This window comes from Phoenix dactylifera, chromosome 11 (genome assembly GCF_051530095.1).
Source record: "Phoenix dactylifera cultivar Ajwa chromosome 11, Ajwa_hap1_PhDact_Kaust_v1.1, whole genome shotgun sequence".
NCBI classification, from domain to species: Eukaryota; Viridiplantae; Streptophyta; class Magnoliopsida; order Arecales; family Arecaceae; genus Phoenix; species Phoenix dactylifera.
Window position 1 is genome coordinate 8,575,175 of NC_143200.1, and position 20,887 is coordinate 8,596,061.

A 20,887-nucleotide genomic window follows, 5' to 3' on the forward strand; every position below is an offset into this window, starting at 1 on the left:
CATGTGTTATCTTATGTTTATATGTTGATGATATCTTAATTTTTGGTACTGATATGAATATTGTAACTGATATCAAGAATTTTTTATCTAATAATTTTGATATGAAAGATTTAGGTCAGGCAGAGGTAATGCTTGGTAATAGGATTACTAGAATACCTAATGGTATAATCTTTGATCAATCACAATATATTGAGAAAATTTTGAAGAAATTTGATAAGTACAACTGTAAACGAGTGAGTACACCTTATGAGCATGGTTTGAACTTGAAGTGCAACAAAGGTGATCCAATAGCCCAAGAAAAATATGCTCAGATTATTGGGACACTGATGTATATTGCAAATACAAGTAGACCTGACATTTCCTATGCTATAGGAAAGCTCAGTAGGTTTAATAGTTGCCCTAGTCTTAGTCACTGGGAAGCACTGGACAGAGTACTTAGATACTTGAGAGGTACCATGTCTTATGGTTTACATTACTCAAGATTTCCCACTGTACTTGAAGGATACAGTGATGCTAGTTGGATCACTAATTCAGTGAACCGAAAAGGAACTAGTGGATACATATTCATGTTGGGTGGTGCAGCTGTTGCTTGGAGATCATCCAAACAAACTGTGATCACCAGATCCACTATAGAGGCTGAGATTGTAGCCTTAGATTCTACATCTCAAGAAGCAGAATGGTTTAAGAATCTTATGTCAGAAATTCCTATTATGGAAAAGCCTATGCCTGCTATCTCTTTGTTATGTGACAATGAAGCTGCAATTAATACTTGTAGAAATACTGAATATAACAAAAGAAACAGAAGTCACATTAGTGTGAGACATAAGACAATTAGATACCTAATTAAAAATGGTATCGTTGATGAGAGTACAAAAGTGAAATTTTCATATTATCTTAATTAGTATTATAGCTAATCTTTATTAATAAAATTAATTAATTAATGCTTTATTTGTGTTTGAGTGCAAGTAATTCAAAAGATCCAATAATGCTGGGTTTGAGCCCAATGCTTGGCGTTCCGAGCTCAACAAATCCTTAGCGTCTCATCTGAGCCTCACGCCGCCCATCATCCGCACGCAATCCATTTCACTGTATCCAGATGCTTCAGCTAGCATAAGTGCCCGCGTTGTGGCATCAAACGTCTACAACCCGCCTCATTTAAAGCTCCCCTTCCGTTCGAGCAGGATTCATCCGTGAGGAGCTTCCCAGCGTCCGTCATCTCCAATCGTTTCATCTTCAAATTCCCAACGGCAGCGAGGGAAATCGAAAGCCAAACCGGCTCTTTCTTTCATCCGTGAAATAACTCCCCAAGCTCTTTTGGCTTCCAAGCAACAGAGAACCGTCCCAGCCATGAAGAGCATCCCAACCGATCGTGGCATCTCCTCAGAGTCCTTCCGTCTCCCCCATTTCTTCCCAGCTCATCCACAAATCCAGCAGCTGTGAGGAGTCTTCTCAACTTCCCAACATAAATGTCTTCCTAGTTTCTCTTCCCAGCTTCTCATCTACCCGTGAAGCACATTCCCAAAAATAGAGCATGCATCCGTGAGGAGTTTCCCTGCATTTGTGGCAATGTGCGCAACTCCCAAACTTCTGCAACGCTCCCAGCTGAAGAGTCCCAAAGTCGATTCAACTTCATTCATCCTGCATCTCAAGCAAACAGAGGGAGGCCACGGGTTCTGCATTCAAATCCACGCGTTTCAGCTGCGACCCGATCCGTATTCCCAGCCACACCTTCAACAGGCTTAACATGCTATAAAAGGAGGGATGAAGGAGGGGATTCAGGGGGGAGACAGCCGACGGAAGAGGAGGAAGCCAGCAGCCGCACGGATCCATCCAGCCAGGCCACGGAGGGGAGAAGGCATCATCGGGTGAAGGCAAGAAGGGAGCTGGGAGAGAAAACAGAGTGCCCTGTTTTTTGAACCAAAGAAAAGAAAAAAAAGAGGGGATTTATGCTTTATTTTATTTGTTCTATACTAATCCCTTTTTACAAAAATGCTTGCATCTTATATGGATAGCTAAATCTAATATAGCTAAGGCTAGGGAAAAGCCTAGCATTTTCTTCATGTATTTCCTTTAATCATCAATTGGATTTTAATATTTTTGATTTGATTTATGGTGCAGTAGATTGATAGAAATTATTTCAAACTTATATATTTTCTTTGATTTGTTATTTTCCCCGGGTATAACAGATGCTTAGAAATCCATGTAGTTTAAAATAGAATTACTGTAATGCTGCCCATAAAACTAAATCTATTTTATTCTGATTAATAGATGATTTTAAGAAATGCATGATTAAGTGCTAGGCTAAATCCTAATGCCTTAGTTATATTTTTTTGTTAATCTGAATATTATTTAGCCTTTAGTTTTTGTTCACTGTCAAATCCCTGTGGATTCGATCTCGGACTCACCGAGAATATTACTTTGCTACACCCTATACTTGGGGTATCCTACTTTTAATTTCTCTTTTAAAAAGAACAAGATTAAAATCGAGCAAGTTTTTGGCGCCGTTGCCGGGGATTTGCAACGTGCGAACGAGAACAAGGCTGAAAATTTCAATTCTTTATTTTTAGTTCTTCAATTTTTCTTTATTTTTAACACAGCTGAAATTTCAAATCTTTTCAGATTCAAGGGTGACACAAAGCGGGACTAGTAACGAGGAAGATCAAGATCAAATTTTTGGATTCCCGGAGTGAACAAACTCCGGCCGTGAGTATTTAAATTAATTTTCCTGTTTTGTTCATACTAGTCCTATTTTTCCTAGATTAAAATTTTACTCTTATTTAAAAAAATTAAAAAAATTATTAATTAAAATAATAAAATAATAAAAAAAATAAAAAAATAAAAAGAAAAAAAATTAACTAGTTTGTTTGATCAACTATTCAAATGCAATTTAATGTCATGACATAAAATGTTAAAAATCTTCTTGATTGTTGTATATAGTATAAAGCATTTGCATAAAATAATCTAAGGGTTGAACCCAAAAATCATCCCAGTGCATCAATATCCTAAGCCTAATTAAAATCAACTAAACGTTGGCTCCTAAGGATATTCGAGCTCAATAGGACGAAGACCACTGAAAGTTGCACCAATTTCGCTCTATGACCCTAGTCGATGTCTAGGCAAGCTTTGTCCCTCTAAGCGATTGAAGGGAGACAGTTTCTGTTCGAGAAAAGTGGGTTTTAAGTAGGACCTTTGCTATATGCATCGTGACCCCTCCACTTACCTGGGAGCTTACCTGGTCGACTAGGTTATTAGACCGGATTGGAGGCTTAAGTGTACTCTTCAAACCAGTTAGGAGCTGTCTAGAAATTTTTAGGAAAACATTAGAAATAAGGGTGCTATGCTTTGATACTGTTTGATTGTGAATAATTTTAGTAGCAGGGTGTCAATATTCATAGCTTTAGGTAATATTCATACTCATCCAAAACTCTAAAAAAATATATATATATACAAAATAAATAAATAATTAATTAATAATAATAATAATTATAAAAAAAGTCGACTGGTTAATTGGTCAGTATATGCGGTTGTGGAAAAGGGATAAAACGAAAAGATTATTTCGAGTTGAATCAAGGGATAAAAGTTCAAATATTCAAATGGAAGATAATGGTAGTAATCAGGGAGATAATGAATTTCAAGATGACTTACCTATTAGAACGCTTCGTGATTATCTACAACCCACTAGGATCAGTACCCCATCCTGTATGGTTATTCCTACTGCTGCGGGAACCTTTGACATGAAACCAGGAATAATCCAATTACTCCCAAAGTTTCATGGACTTGACTCTGAAAGTCCCTACTTGCACCTAAAAGAATTTGATGAAGTGTGTTCAACACTTCAATTTAATAATATCAATGAAGAGGTAGTGAAGCTTAAGTTATTTCCTTTTTCTTTAAAGGAAAAAGCTAAGTCATGGTTACATTCTTTAAGACCTAGGACCATAGCTACCTGGCAAGAAATGACAAGAGAATTTTTAAAGAAATTCTTCCCAACACATAAAACAAATACACTTAGAAGAAATATCATGAACTTCGCACAAAAAGATGGAGAAACATTTTTTCAGTGTTGTGAAAGATTTAAGGACCTTCTGCTTGCTTGCCCACATCATGGATATGAAATTTGGAGGGTCATTAGTTTCTTTTATGATGGTTTGTCCTCCAATATGAGACAATTCGTGGAAATGATGTGTAATGGTGAATTTATGAATAAGGAACCAGAGGAAGCCTGGGACTATTTTGATCTGTTGGCAGAAAATGCACAGGCTTGGGATACAATAGATAAGAACGAGAAACCTAAAATACCGATTAATACTAAAGGAGGAATGTATCATGTTAAAGAAGAAAATGATGTAAATTTAAAGATTGCTAATCTAACTAGGAAGGTTGAAGCCATTGAATTAAGCAGAGCCAATACAGGAAAGGCACCTACTATAGATGAAAGTATTTGTGAAATCTGTGAGAGTAATGCACACTTAACCAAGGATTGTCCTACAATCCCCGCCTTCCAAGAAGTGTTGCATGATCAAGCAAATTTCACAAATGCTTATAAGAGACCATTTTCTGAAACATATAATCCTAACTGGCGAAACCATCCGAATTTTAGTTGGAGACATGGACCCACTGCCAATGAATCTCAAGGGAATTCCATACCCTATGTGCCACCCCATAAGAGATCCCTTGAAGATACTTTGCAAACCTTCATGCAAGGGCAGACTCAAATAAATCAGAATACAATGCAATCACTCCAAGAACTTAAAAATTCTGTAGGTAGAATTGAGGCTCAACTTAATGTTAGGGAAAGAGGGACATTTCCAGCCCAACCTCAATCTAACCCAAAGGGTCAACATGAGGTCCATGAAGCAAGTTCATCCCAACCTAAATTTGAGCAAGTTAAGTCTGTCACAACCCTTCGGAGCGGAAAAATAATTAACAAAGAAATTCCAACGAAGGATGACAGACCTAAAAAATCCATTGAGAAAAGGGATGAAAATAATACTGAACAAGATGATCCAATACCTCATCATAAAATAGATGCTCCATTCCCTCAGCGTTTGCTTGCAGCTAAAAAAGGAGTACCTGATCAAGAAATTTTGGATATCTTTAAACAAGTAAAGATTAACATTCCTCTATTAGATGCCATTAAGCAGATCCCATCTTATGCCAAATTTTTAAAAGATCTTTGTACCATAAAGCGAAAGCTTTATGTACAAAAGAAAGCTTTTCTAACTGAACAGGTGAGTGCTATTCTCAAACACAACACCCCACCTAAGTATAAAGATCCTGGTTGTCCTACCATATCTTGTATCATAGGAAACTTCAGGATACAACGAGCCCTTCTTGATTTAGGTGCAAGTATTAACTTACTGCCCTATTCAGTTTATGAACAGTTAGGACTTGGTGAACTAAAACCCACCAAGGTTACTCTCCAACTTGCCGATCGATCTATAAAGATACCAAGAGGAATAGTCGAGGATGTACTTGTCCAAATTGATAAATTCTACTTTCCAGTCGACTTCATAGTATTAGATACCCAGCCTGTCATGAATTGTACCACTCCAATACCTGTCATTCTAGGCCGCCCATTTCTAGCTACTTCCAATGCTTTGATTAACTGTCGAAATGGAATAATGAAAATGTCATTCGGGAATATGACTATAGATTTTAATATATTTAACATTTGTAAACAACCCGATAATGATAAAGAAAATGATGAAATTCATGGAGTTAATCTGATCGATTCCATTGTAGAAGATGCTCTTGTCCCATCTCTTTCTTCTGATCCTTTAGAAACATGCCTAACTCATTTCGGAAATACAGATATCAACCAAAACTTTAGAGAAATCAGTGCTATATTAGATTCAGCTCCTTTGTTGGATACAGATAGGTGGAAATCTCGTTTTGAAGAATTGCCCACACGCAACAATAGTCCTCTACCATCTAGTGTTCAAGCACCTAAACTTGAGCTAAAACCTTTGCCATCTGAGCTCAAGTACGCATACCTTGGTCAAGAAGAGACTTTTCCTGTGATCATATCATCCCAACTCGAACAAAGTCAAGAACTAAATTATTGGAAATTCTCAAAGAGCATAAGGGAGCAATAGGGTGGACAATTGCTGATATCAAGGGAATTAGTCCCTCAATTTGCACTCATAGAATCCACTTAGAAGCTGATGCCAAACCTTCTCGTCAACCTCAACGTCGATTAAACCCAAACATGAAGGATGTGGTTAGGGCAGAAGTTCTGAAACTTCTGGATGCGGGTATGATCTACGCAATTTCAGATAGTAAATGGGTAAGTCCAACCCAAGTGGTCCCGAAAAAATCTGGTGTTACTGTAGTCAAAAATGCCAACAATGAATTAGTTCCAACTAGGGTCCCCACTAGTTGGCGTGTATGCATTGACTATAGAAAACTTAATTCTGTCACTAGGAAGGATCATTTTCCTCTACCTTTTATTGATCAAATTTTAGAAAGGTTAGCAGGTCATAAATATTATTGCTTCCTAGATGGCTATTCAGGTTACAACCAAATTGCAATTGATCCTGAAGATCAGGAAAAGACCACTTTTACATGTCTTTTTGGCACATTTGCTTACAAGAGAATGCCTTTTGGATTATGTAATGCTCCTGCAACCTTTCAAAGATGCATGCTTAGTATTTTCTCCGACATGGTTGAGCGCTTTTTGGAAGTCTTCATGGATGATTTTTCAGTTTTTGGCTCCTCTTTTGAAAACTGTGTGGACCATTTAAGACTAGTCTTAATTCGGTGTGAGGAGAAGAATCTAATCTTAAACTGGGAAAAGTGCCATTTCATGGTAACTAAGAAAATTGTTCTCGGGCATGTCATTTCATCTGAAGGAATTGAAGTAGACAAGGCTAAAATTGACTTAATTGCTAACTTACCCAACCCAAAAACTATCAAAGATATACGCTCATTTTTGGGTCATGCAGGATTTTATAGGAGATTCATTAAAGATTTTAGCTCAATATCTAAACCCTTATGTAATCTCCTTCAAAAGGAAACCCAATTTGTGTGGTCTGAAGAATGTCAAAAAGCTTTTGATAAACTCAAAAGCTTGCTAACCTCTGCTCCCATCATGCAACCACCAGACTGGTCGCTTCCTTTTGAAATTATGTGTGATGCTAGTGAATATGCAGTTGGGGTAGTTCTAGGGCAAAGAAAGGAAAGGAAACCTTATGTTATCTACTATGCAAGTAAGACTTTAAATAGTGCACAAAAGAATTACACCACTACGGAAAAGGAACTACTCGCCGTAGTATTTGCATTAGACAAATTTAGGTCTTACTTGATTGGATCCAAAATCATTATCTACACTGACCACGCTGCCCTTAAGTACCTTCTTTCAAAAAAGGATGCTAAGGCGCGTTTGCTTAAGTGGATCCTTCTACTCCAAGAGTTTTTTCTAGAAATAAGAGATAAAAAGGGGGTAGAAAATGTAGTAGCTGATCACTTGTCCCGTCTGACTCTTTCAGATTCCTTAGACAATTCACCCATAAAAGACACTTTCCCTGATGAGCAACTGTTTGAGATCACATCTTCACCCTGGTTTGCAGACATTGCAAATTTTCTAGTCACAGGTGAACTACCAAGTCATTGGAATAAACAGGACAAAAGAAAATTTCTAACTGAAATAAAAAATTTCTTCTGGGATGATCCTTATCTTTTCAAATACTGCCCAGACCAAATTATTAGGAGATGTGTACCTAATGACGAATTTATTAGTGTCATTTCCTTTTGTCATTCTGAAGCTTGCGGTGGTCATTTCTCTGGTAAGAAAACGGCTGCAAAAATTTTACAGTGCGGTTTCTATTGGCCCACCTTATTCAAAGATTCTCATAACTTTTGCAAAGCTTGCGAGCGTTGTCAAAAGTTAGGTGGGATAACTCGTAGGAATATGATGCCCCTCAACCCAATTTTAATTATCGAAATATTTGATTGTTGGGGAATAGATTTTATGGGTCCATTTCCTCCTTCATTCGGAAATTTGTACATCTTAGTAGCTGTAGATTATGTCTCCAAATGGATTGAGGCAATTCCTTGCAAACATAATGACCATAAAACTGTTTTAAAATTTTTAAAAGAAAACATTCTTTCCAGATTTGGAACGCCTCGAGCCATCATCAGTGATGGGGGTTCACACTTCTGTAATAAGCCTTTTGAGGCTTTAATGCGAAAATATGGGATCACCCATAAAGTTGCCACCCCTTATCATCCACAAACAAGTGGACAAGTTGAAGTATCAAATCGATCAATTAAGAATATTCTGGAAAAAACGGTTAACCCAAATCGCAAAGACTGGTCTTTGCGTTTAACTGATGCACTTTGGGCTTATCGTACTGCTTTTAAAAGTCCGATTAGTATGTCTCCGTACCGTCTTATTTTTGGCAAACCTTGTCACTTGCCTGTGGAATTGGAGCATAAGGCATACTGGGCTATTAAGAGATTTAATTTTGATATGGATAAAGCTAGTTCACTACGCAAACTTCAACTTAATGAACTAGAGGAAATCAAGAATGAAGCATATGAGAATGCTCGAATTTATAAGAATAAAATGAAAGTCTTTCATGATAGAAATATTATGAGAAAAACATTTGAGCCTTTCCAGAAAGTTCTATTGTATAATTCAAGACTTCATTTATTTCCAGAAAAATTGAGATCTAGGTGGACTGGCCCATTTATAGTTAAAACTGTTTATCTGTATGGAACCGTTGAGATAGAGAATCCAAACACCGGTAATATTTTTAAAGTAAATGGCCAACGTTTGAAGTTATTTTTGGACAACTTTACCCCAGAAATTGAATCGACCAATCTGGGAGATCCTGTTTATCAGGATTGATCTCTATATCTGCTAGAGATCCTTTGTTTGTACATAATTTTTCTTTCTTTCATATGACAATTGGTGAGCAACAATAGTGTGCAGTCATTCTATCAGGTAAATTCTAACCTTCAGCCTTATTATCCTTCATACTATCATATTTAATGCATTCATGTTGCAACATTGGGGACAATGTTGAAATTAAGTTGGGGGGGAGAGATTACTGTATTTTTTATATATCATACTAATTGTCATATCTTTCAAAAAAAAAATTAAATAAATAAATAAAAATAATAATAATAATAATAATAATATATATAATAATAATAATAGTAATAATAATAACAAACATATATTTTGTTTCATTTAATTACCACTTTAATTTTTTTTTCAAAGAATTAAATATGTGTAGCTATTAAGGCAAGGAGCGCATTATGACTTATCAGAGACCTATTACTAGATCCCCACATAAGTATTCAATGACAATAGGAAGGCCTCAGGAGTTCACTTGTGTTACCTATTTGTTTGTTGACCTTATTCGCAAGAGAAGTACGAGTGTCCTTATCCTAAAGTTCATGTTTTGGTTTTCACATAAAGATAGAGCTTGAAATTCCCAGCTAGATCACCTGGGTGCCTTATGTTCTGACCTTGGTTGACCTATAGTCACAATACAGTCACGTTAAAAAAAAAAAAAAAAAAAAAAAAAGAAGAGAGAAATAATACAGTTTGTCTTCACTGAGTAACCGGGCCTCTTGCCTACAAAGCAGCGAGTGTTCGCGTTAAAAGGTGAAAATGACTGAAATAAGTGACTAGTCTGACCTCGTGGCGTAGTCTAGTTCGAGTAATTAAGTCTGAGGGGTGTTTCACCTAATGCCTTGAGCCAACTGGATCAAGAGTCATTGACCCAAAGCTCGTTATATGGACCTTACTAGAGCCTAATGGAGTTAGATTGTTGTAGTCACTGTGTGAAAAAAAAGAAAAAAAAAAAAAGAAAAAATTTATTGAAATAAACATGAGTGGGTTAGTTAAATTAAAACCAAGTGACTTGTGGATGACTGGTTTGACTCCATTGTTTTAGAATTCTGTGTACCTGGGATGTCTAGTTGGGATTGATAGCTTCATTTTTATATGTGAACCATTCTGGACAAATAACATGTGATATTCGGAAAATTTAGTGGGTCGGAAGCTAACAAATGGTAGTTAACACTTGTGAATTTGAGTAGTGCACCTAGAACTCAAGGGGTACCCAATTGTGGTGGAGGTATAGGTATTCTGAGACGTCACATTTACATCTGCCTTAAGGGTTGCTATGATTTAAAGTATCTTTTAACTTAAAAACGATGTTTGTGGGTAACATCACTGCAAATCCTCACGAGACAACACTCGTCCACTAGGGTAACCTAGGGGTTTAACGGCTTGTTGCATGTGCTAAGTGCAATCGTAATGCTCTACGAAAGTGAGTATTTATTTTAATTCATGCATATTGATATATATTAATAAAAATAAACAATACTTTTGCACCCTCATTTTATCATTTTCACACTAAATTGCTAGAGACTAGCAATAAGTTAGTTGGGGGGTGTGATGAGAGTACAAAAGTGAAATTTTTATATTATCTTAATTAGTATTATAGCTAATCTTTATTAATAAAATTAATTAATTAATGCTTTATTTGTGTTTGAGTGCAAGTAATTCAAAAGATCCAATAATGCTGGGTTTGAGCCCAATGCTTGGCGTTCCGAGCTCAACAAATCCTTAGCGTCTCATCTGAGCCTCACGCCGCCCATCATCCGCACGCAATCCATTTCACTGTATCCAGATGCTTCAGCTAGCATAAGTGCCTGCGTTGTGGCATCAAACGTCTACAACCCGCCTCATTTAAAGCTCCCCTTCCGTTCGAGCAGGATTCATCCGTGAGGAGCTTCCCAGCGTCCGTCATCTCCAATCGTTTCATCTTCAAATTCCCAACGGCAGCGAGGGAAATCGAAAGCCAAACCGGCTCTTTCTTTCATCCGTGAAATAACTCCCCAAGCTCTTTTGGCTTCCAAGCAACAGAGAACCGTCCCAGCCATGAAGAGCATCCCAACCGATCGTGGCATCTCCTCAGAGTCCTTCCATCTCCCCCATTTCTTCCCAGCTCATCCACAAATCCAGCAGCTGTGAGGAGTCTTCTCAACTTCCCAACATAAATGTCTTCCTAGTTTCTCTTCCCAGCTTCTCATCTACCCGTGAAGCACATTCCCAAAAACAGAGCATGCATCCGTGAGGAGTTTCCCTGCATTTGTGGCAATGTGCGCAACTCCCAAACTTCTGCAACGCTCCCAGCTGAAGAGTCCCAAAGTCGATTCAACTTCATTCATCCCGCATCTCAAGCAAACAGAGGGAGGCCACGGGTTCTGCATTCAAATCCATGCATTTCAGCTGCGACCTGATCCGTATTCCTAGCCACACCTTCAACAGGCTTAACATGCTATAAAAGGAGGGAGGAAGGAGGGGATTCAGGGGGGAGACAGCCGACGGAAGAGGAGGAAGCCAGCAGCCGCACGGATCCATCCAGCCAGGCCACGGAGGGGAGAAGGCATCATCGGGTGAAGGCAAGAAGGGAGCTGGGAGAGAAAACAGAGTGCCCTGTTTTCTGAACCAAAGAAAAGAAAAAAAAAAGGGGATTTATGCTTTATTTTATTTGTTCTATACTAATCCCTTTTTACAAAAATGCTTGCATCTTATATGGATAGCTAAATCTAATATAGCTAAGGCTAGGGAAAAGCCTAGCATTTTCTTCATGTATTTCCTTTAATCATCAATTGGATTTTAATGTTTTTGATTTGATTTATGGTGCAGTAGATTGATAGAAATTATTTCAAACTTATATATTTTCTTTGATTTGTTATTTCCCCTGGGTATAACAGATGCTTAGAAATCCATGTAGTTTAAAATAGAATTACTGTAATGCTGCCCATAAAACTAAATCTATTTTATTCTGATTAATAGATGATTTTAAGAAATGCATGATTAAGTGCTAGGCTAAATCCTAATGCCTTAGTTATATTTTTTTGTTAATCTGAATATTATTTAGCCTTTAGTTTTTGTTCACTGTCAAATCCCTGTGGATTCGATCTCGGACTCACCGAGAATATTACTTTGCTACACCCTATACTTGGGGTATCCTACTTTTAATTTCTCTTTTAAAAAGAACAAGATTAAAATCGAGCAATCGTGACTTTGGAATTTGTTAGATCTCAAGGTAACCTAGCAGATCCTTTGACTAAAGGACTAGCTAGAAGCAAAGTTATAGAAACATCAAGGGGGATGGGACTGAAACCCATAAAGAATCATTGACAATGGCAACCCAACCTATTCTGATTGGAGATCCCAAGATGAAAGGTTCAATGGGAAAAACAAGTTGTTTAATGATTAGTTAGCACTATTATTAAAATGACTTTATGTCATTTGGTCTCTCCCTATGATGTGAGTGCTAAATACAGCAGAGGTATACGGAAGAGTTTGAAACTCTGAATGAGTCCGAGTCTATGACAAAGTGCTGTGCTGCGAGCACCCTTGGAGGATTCACCTATGTGAGTGTGACTGTCTGGCCGCAGTCTATGGAGATAAGGGTTTAACTCCTAGAGCGCTCATGAAACTGAGATATTGGTGCATTAGGCCGAAAAGCACCACCTATGATGAACCCAGTATTTGCATTTGTTATGGGTGGAGTATATGAAAATCTGAATCAAAGGATTTGGTTCAAAGCTTTTTAGTTACCACTACTCCTTTCAGATGAAAGTATACTTTCACTAGGTAAAGGTTCAAAGCCGCAAGTTACCTTTATTGAAGTTATGACATGAAAAGCCCGGTATGACTAGTTTTTATAAAATCTTGAAAACATTTTAATCAGGTGGGGGATTATTAGATTTATTGATGATTAAATGTTTTATTTTATTACAATCCCTTGATGGTACGGTTGGTTTGTTTGTGGGTTTTGTACTCACAAGGTTATGAGTTCGAGTCCTTCTTTCCACTGTTTTTTTTGTATCACCCCCCTTCTTCCCACATGCTTTTATGACCGTGCAAAGCTTCAAAAGGAAGACGATGCTGCTGCACGAACGTAAAAGCAAGGATGCTTTTACGACCGTGCAAAAGGGAGACGCGCCCGTCTGCTTTTACGACCGTGCAAAAGGCACGGGACGCGCCCGTCTGCTTTTACGACCGTGCAAAAGGCACGGAGGGACACTCTCTTCAGGGATGCGCCCATCCACGCGAATGTTTCGCACCTCACGCAAAAGACGCGCCCACAGCCATACGTCTGTTAAAAGTCTATAAATAGACGACCTCTACAGATTAATTCAAAATTCCTTTTCTCTCTACTCTCTCTTCCTACCAGTTAAAATATTTCTTTCAAAATTGTTTAACATGCTTAATGCCAAATCATTGAGGCAGAAGGAACGAGAGGCTGTTGTATCTCAGGAGTAGAACGCCATCCAAGCCTAGTGCACTGTAAGGCGGCGAAATCTACTTCAAGAAAAGTGACCAACATACCACGCCTCAGCATCTCGGGTTCCATTTTTCCTACTTTTACTTTTAATTTTTTATTTTAGCCTATTACTGCCTATTATTTATTGAAGTAGAATAGTTTAGTTTTATTTCTGCTTCGAATTTATTGCCATCAAGAACTAGGTCAAATCTTGATCAAAATACCTAGACAATTGACAGAAAACCTTCCCCATTTTCAGTTGATGGCTACTTTACAGGGACAGGCCTAAAAGTCCATATCCCACAAGTGAAGGTAGGATTAATTTGATATCAAGTTGATTGGTACACCATCATGTAACATTACTAAAAGGTAGGGGTGGCAAAATATGACCCGACCCGCCAACCCGACCCGCGTTCGACCCGCCATAAACAGGTTTGGGTTTGGTCTAAACGGGTTCGGGTCGGATACGGGTTTTAAATGTCTGACCCGTTTATTAATTGGGTCAGATACGGATTTCAGATGTCTGACCCGTGTAATCCGTTTAACCCGTTTAGCTATTGGGCTGATAGACCCGCTTCAACCCGTTTTATTTGCATCAGCCCAACTTCCCGCGTCGGCCCAATTTCAGCGCGACCCGTTTAACCCGTCCACCGCCCGCGACTTCTCGACTTCGTGAGTTCGTGGCCTTAGGGATTTAGGGTTTGTGCTGCCGTCGCCTCTCAAGTCTCAAGTTTCTTCCCTAGTCCCCTCTCCTCTCCTCCCGATTCTTCGCCTCCCAAGCCCTCTCCTCCAGACCACCGCCTCCGCCCTCTCCTCCTCCGTGTGGATAAGTTCGGCCTCTCCATCGACGGCCACCGCGGCGGCTCGAGGACCACACTCCACCGTCCGCGACTTCTCCTTAGTTAGGGACTTAGGGTTAGGGTTTGTGCCCCGCCCGAGCTCTATTCCCTCCCTCAGTCTCTCTCGAGTCTCTCCCCTCTCCTCTCCTCCGGATTCTTCGCCTCCCGAGTCCTCTCCTCCGGACCTCCACCTCCGCCCTCTCCTCCCCCGTGCCGACAACTTCGGCCTCCCCATCGACGGTGACCGCGGCGGCTCGACGGGTCCTGGGAACCAAGGTTGAATCTCTACTCGACTGCTCCTAAAGAGGTCGGATCCTCTGCTCTACCGAGGTAAAAATGATCCACCTTTTTTTCTTTCGGCTGGGGTGATCTTTTTTCGGTTCCTCCCTTCTTCTATTCTCTGTGGGGTTTATCCTAGGCTAGCTTCTTCTATTCTCTTCGGCTGGGCAGACGGGGGCTCGGATTGGGAGGAGTGGGCCTACGCCGGGACCAGCCGCGCTGCCGTGGACGAGGCGGCGATGGGGAGCAGCAGACGGGTCGGGAGAAGGCAGCGGGCGGCGGCGATGGGGAGCGGCGGACGGGTCGGCAGAAGGCAGCGGGTGGCGGCGATGGGGAGCGGCGGATGGGTCGGGACTCGGGAGAAGCGAGCGGGCGGCGGCGATGGGGAACGGCAGATGGGCCGAGAGAAGCCGAGAAGGCAGCGGGCGAAAAAGGTCCTCTTTTATTTTAAGTATTTTATTTTTGGTTATTTACAGTAATATTTAGTTAAACGGATAAGCATAAACCAACCCGACCTGTTTAATAAACAGGTTAAACGGGTCGGGTCGGGTGACCTGTTTATTAAACAGGTCGGATTCAGGTTGTAATTTCTGACCTGTTTAATAAACAGGTCAGGTTCAGATTTATACTTTTCTGACCTGTTTAACATCTGACCCGACCCGTTTATGCCTGACCCGACCCGATTGCCACCCCTACTAAAAGGTTAGAGGGCTCTTACTGAAAGCGATGGAAACCTAAGAAGGCTGACATTGTCAAGAAAGAACAGAAATCATCAATCTCGTTTTCAAAGAGATTAACTAAACGCAAATAAAGGTGTGTAGCATAAAACATATTCCACTGCATTCCTGGCAACACCATGAACAATAGGGCATCTGCCTAACCACCGGCTTTGTCCTCCTTGATGGTACGGTTGGTTTGTCCTCCTCATTTTATTACAATCCCTTGATGGTACGGTTGGTTTGTTTGTGGGTTTTGTACTCAAAAGGTTATGAGTTCGAGTCCTTCTTTCCACTGTTTTTTTTGTGTCACCCCCCTTCTTCCCACATGCTTTTATGACCGTGCAAAGCTTCAAAAATAAGACGATGCTGCTGCACGAACGTAAAAGCATACCGTGCAAAAGGGAGACGCGCCCGTCTGCTTTTACGACCGTGCAAAAGGCACGGGACGCACCCGTCTGCTTTTACGACCGTGCAAAAGGCACGGGACGGAGGGACACTCTCTTCAGGGATGCGCCCATCCACGCGAATGTTTCGCACCTCACGCAAAAGACGCGCCCACAGCCATACGTCTGTTAAAAGTCTATAAATAGACGACCTCTACAGATTAATTCAAAATTCCTTTTCTCTCTACTCTCTCTTCCTACCAGTTAAAATATTTTTTTCAAAATTGTTTAACGGGCTTAATGCCAAATCATTGAGGCAGAAGGAACGAGAGGCTGTTGTATCTCAGGAGTAGAACGCCATCCAAGCCTAGTGCACTGTAAGGCGGCGAAATCTACTTCAAGAAAAGTGACCAACATACCACGCCTCAGCATCTCGGGTTCCATTTTTCCTACTTTTACTTTTAATTTTTTATTTTAGCCTATTACTGCCTATTATTTATTGAAGTAGAATAGTTTAGTTTTATTTCTGCTTCGAATTTATTGCCATCAAGAACTAGGTCAAATCTTGATCAAAATACCTAGACAATTGACAGAAAACCTTCCCCATTTTCAGTTGATGGCTACTTTACAGGGACAGGCCTAAAAGTCCATATCCCACAAGTGAAGGTAGGATTAATTTGATATCAAGTTGATTGGTACACCATCATGTAACATTACTAAAAGGTTAGAGGGCTCTTACTGAAAGCGATGGAAACCTAAGAAGGCTGACATTGTCAAGAAAGAACAGAAATCATCAATCTCGTTTTCAAAGAGATTAACTAAACGCAAATAAAGGTGTGTAGCATAAAACATATTCCACTGCATTCCTGGCAACACCATGAACAATAGGGCATCTGCCTAACCACCGGCTTTGTCCTCCTTTTCTAAGCTTAAGTGCACCATCTTTGGAGTCTAAAATTTAGCATACAAGGTCTGAAATTTTATCATTGAATCAGGTTGTCAAAAAACATGCAAATTCCTTGGTATAAAAGAATGACTGAAAAGCTAGACATTTTAAGTTTACTTAAAACCATGTCTATTTTTAAGATGTGAGGATTGATTATTAATCCAAGTCTAAGCTACTCGATTGTGATGTAGGAAATTGTAATCAAGCCTAAACAAAAAAATTATAGCCAAATGCCCAACAACAATCTGGATGGAGCTAGTCTGAGAATTTGTTGGGGTGGCCCAACTATTAACAATCTTGTCATGAAATGATCATGAATATTTCGTGGAATCAAATTCGATTTATGGTGCACTTTTGTTCCTTATAGAATAAAACGTCAACAGATAAAGCATATTGATATTGTTTGATATTTTGGTCTGATCAATATAGAGATTGCATCGCACTAAAATCACCAAGCACTTAAAATACAACTTCGAATATGCTTATAGTTTCCAAGTTTCGCGCACTTTATGCTGTCCATCGAGTCGCATGGTTTAAGAATGTTTTTCAAGTGTATAGCCGGAAGTGGATAATGTGATACACTCATGTAATTTTGAGTATTTAGCCATGCATCCAATACAAATGACTGTCAGTTTGTACTTCTGCTCCAATCTAACAATAACTAATTCTTTACTCCCTCGGTACTGTCCTTCAAGCCATGTCTTAGAAAACATCTCTTCCGATTGATGTACCTTCCATGCTCCAGTTCTTTTGTTAATAAGAAATGGCTCCTATATGAAGTAATTAGAGTCAGTAATTTTTTACCTTCTCAATCTTGTATCAAATATTAGTTTAGTATGATGAACCAAATTTTATCGGCCCGGTCAGGTGTTGTCCTGGACTGGCTTTTTGGCCCATTAGCATGTGCATTGCATGTGCTTGGGGAGAAAGACTCCCATGAAAGTGAATCCTAGGTTCTTCGGTGTTTAGCATGCTGAATTTTTTTTTTTTTTTTTTGAAAACCATGGCTGAACCTGATCGGGTTGCCTACGTACCCCTTCATAAGGGGGATCAAGCCATACGTAATTCTTTTTAAGTTTTAAAACGCAGCGGAAAAAACCGAATCAAACAATTTAATTCATGCATGCTTACAAGATCAAATCTAAAAATCAGCACCTTAAGAACATATAGGATTATGCCGGAATCGTTTAAACCATTATGCTAAAACTTTTATGCATGATTAACTATCAGATCTGAAACTTAAGAACTCTATTCCAATTAATCTCCGAATATCCATCGAATGGATTCTGGAGATATCTCCGTGAGGAGCCCCAAAAGAGGGTAAAACCTCGGGGAATTGGACCTAGACCTTGACACCATAATAAATGATTAATGCTAGATTAATACCTTTTATGATGGATGAAAGTTGTGAATCTGATTCTTGACTTCGCAGCCACGCACACAAATGGCCTCTACGAGAAGTACACGCGAAGTCCTGAAGGATCTTCTTCCGCAACAGTGCTAGCAGCTGCAGAACACTTGAAAGCTGAAATCTGCCTGCCTGGATTCAATCAACTCTTGATCAATCGTCTTGAAGCAGATAGAGATGAGGTTTGTAAGGAAAGTAGAGGACTCAGATCTGATCTTGAATCTTCTAAATATTCACCCTGAAAATCCTATCTAAAATGGAGAAGAAGAGGAGGAGGAGGCGGGTGAGGAAGAAGGCTGCAATGGATGTGTTTTTGGTGCCCATGTTTGACCCCTTTTAATGGCCTCCGAATTTTCATTCAAAATTCGAAATTTATTTTAAGAAAACCTCTTTTAGTTGGCACATGCAAAGGAATAGGAACAACCCAAATCAGATCTCAACCAAATCTGATTTAAATTCAAATTTTAAACACATGTGCAAGAGGGAAGGAATTTGAAATCCATGCGGCAAGGTAAAACACTTCATAATTTCGAAATCACCTCTTGAAATTCGAATTTAATCCATTCAAAAATTCAGACGCCACCTTGGCTGATGGTTTGAGTGATTAAAATCATTTAACACATTGCTTAATGTTTGAATTTAAATTCAAATAACAAACAATGTCGCCATGTGTCAAGCAATGGGTCCATGTGCCATGCAATAATTTTGGTTTATTTAAAATTCATGAAATCCAATTCCATGTCACCAATAATTGCCACATCATCTGAGCCTAATCCCCTTGGGTTGCACCTAATCAAATTTGGTCAAACCTGAATTAAAACAAAGCAATTTGGTTGAACCCAATCTAATCAGGTCAGACCCTGATTGAGCTCAAATTGAATCCAATTCAATTTTGGCTCATGCAAACTCAATCAAATTAAATTATTACTTTGTGTTGGACCTAATTCAATTAGGTCAATCCCCAATTAAGAACAAATTAATTTAAAATTAATTTGATCAGCTTAAGTCCTTTTTGGTTCTGACCTAATCCAATCAGGTCAAAACCCTGATTGAGCCCAAACTTGAATCTAATTCAATTTGGCTCATCCTTAGCACAATTACTCAATCAAATTGAGTTTATTAGTAACTTAATTACTAATTAATCCTTCAATAATTACTTTAATTATTTTATAAGATAATTTGCCAATCAAATTGACCAAATTACCCCTGAATGATTCTTAATCATTCACCAGCTTTCTTGATCAATCAGGAATCTTCTATGCGTGTGACCTCATAGGTTCGAACCTAAGCCGGTAGTATAGGAACAATTTTCTACACTAATCGATGTGACCATCTAGCAATGGTACCCGACATCCGGATAGGTCGAATATATGCGAAGCAAATATTCTGGAACCCTGAACTATGGTTACTGTATAATTCAATCCCTTTGACTCCTAATGCCAGGATGACTTAGAGCTCACTGTCAACCCTATAATTAGTACATCCATTATGTGATTAACTTTAGATATCCCGTGACTCCTCACTGGGATTACCCTGGCCAAGGTTTTGCTAAATTAATCACAAGACATTATCTCCTGTTTTCAGGAGGGGTCAATTCCATCTTGACTCACAACTGACTACGCAAGTACTTGACTGCACCCAGTGACCTTCCGTCACTGAATTAGAAATTCAGGTAGTCCGGTACCAAAGTACAGTGAGTTGCTTGCTAGTCACAGGTTGCGGTCTCAGGTCAGAGGGCCAAACTTATACCCATATCCACTCGGAACATCTCTCGACAGTAGAGCGTTCCGGAATTGGTCATGTTTAGTGAAATGTACTTCTACACTTCACTTGTGTGGCATACCAGTGTCTCCACACTCCTTGGTTAAGAGGACAACCAACGTATATGTCACACAACGACCTAATCTCGATAATGTTGTCGTCCTAGTAACAACATATCATTTCGTCGCAAACAAGTTTAAGGACTCAAAGATAAATCCTCCTTTATCATAACATAAGTCCTAAGGACTTCATCATATAAGAGTTCATTTGAAGATGAAATGATGAATAATGCCAAATAACACTTTATTAATTTGTCAATTCATTTACAAAATTCAATCATCAATATGCTGATGATTGACATTTAGGATACAAATTCCAACAACTTCCACTTAGCCTAATGCCAATCGGCACAGTATTTAATACCCATCTTCGACTTGTGTTCGTCGAACTCTTTGATGCTGAGGACTTTGGTAAATGGGTCAGCCAGATTTTCTTTTGTGTCAATCTTCTGAAGATCAATATCACCTCGATCGATGATCTTTCGAACTAGGTGGTAGCGACGTAGAATATGCTTGGTCCGCTGATGTGCTTTGGGTTCTCTTGCTTGAGCTATGGCCCCAGTATTGTCACAAAATACAGGCACTGGACCATCAATGGAGGGTGTCACTCCAAGCTCGGTGATGAACTTCCGCAACCATACAGCTTCCTTGGCGGCATCAGATGCTGCGATATATTCTGCTTCACATGTAGAATCTGCCACTGTATGCTGCTTGGAACTCTTCCAGCAGATGGCCCCACTCGTAAGAGTGAAGATATATCCTGACACGCTCTTGCTATCATCTTGATCTGACTGAAAACTTGAATCAGTATATCTCTCAAGTTTTAAGTCAGAATCACCATAGACAAGCCACTGATCTTTAGTATTTCTCAAATACTTAAGGATGGTTTTTACAACCTTCCAATGGTTGCTACCTGGATCAGACTGGTATCTGCTCACTACTCCTAGTGAGTATGCCACGTCTGGTCTAGTACATGCCATGGCATACATTATAGATCCCACTGCCGAAGCATATGGAATTCTATCCATACTCTCTCTTTCTTGAGGGGTTGTCGGATAATCCCTTTTAGAGAGGTTAATTCCATGGCCCATCGGAAGATAGCCTTTCTTGGAATTAATCATACTGAACCTCTTCAGTATAGTATCAATGTATGTGGATTGGGATAATCCAAGCAATCTTCTAGATCTAT

The 20,887-nt window shown here is 39.3% G+C and overlaps 1 non-coding gene across 1 annotated transcript; it reads right to left on the minus strand.

Annotated features, from left to right (window-relative positions):
- Nucleotides 1-4,004: 4,004 nt before the first annotated feature.
- Nucleotides 4,005-4,111, minus strand: LOC120113216 (small nucleolar RNA R71). The gene has a single exon (XR_005515017.2). It is a non-coding gene; the product is annotated as a small nucleolar RNA R71 (small nucleolar RNA).
- Between the last annotated feature and the right edge of the window lie 16,776 nt (nt 4,112-20,887).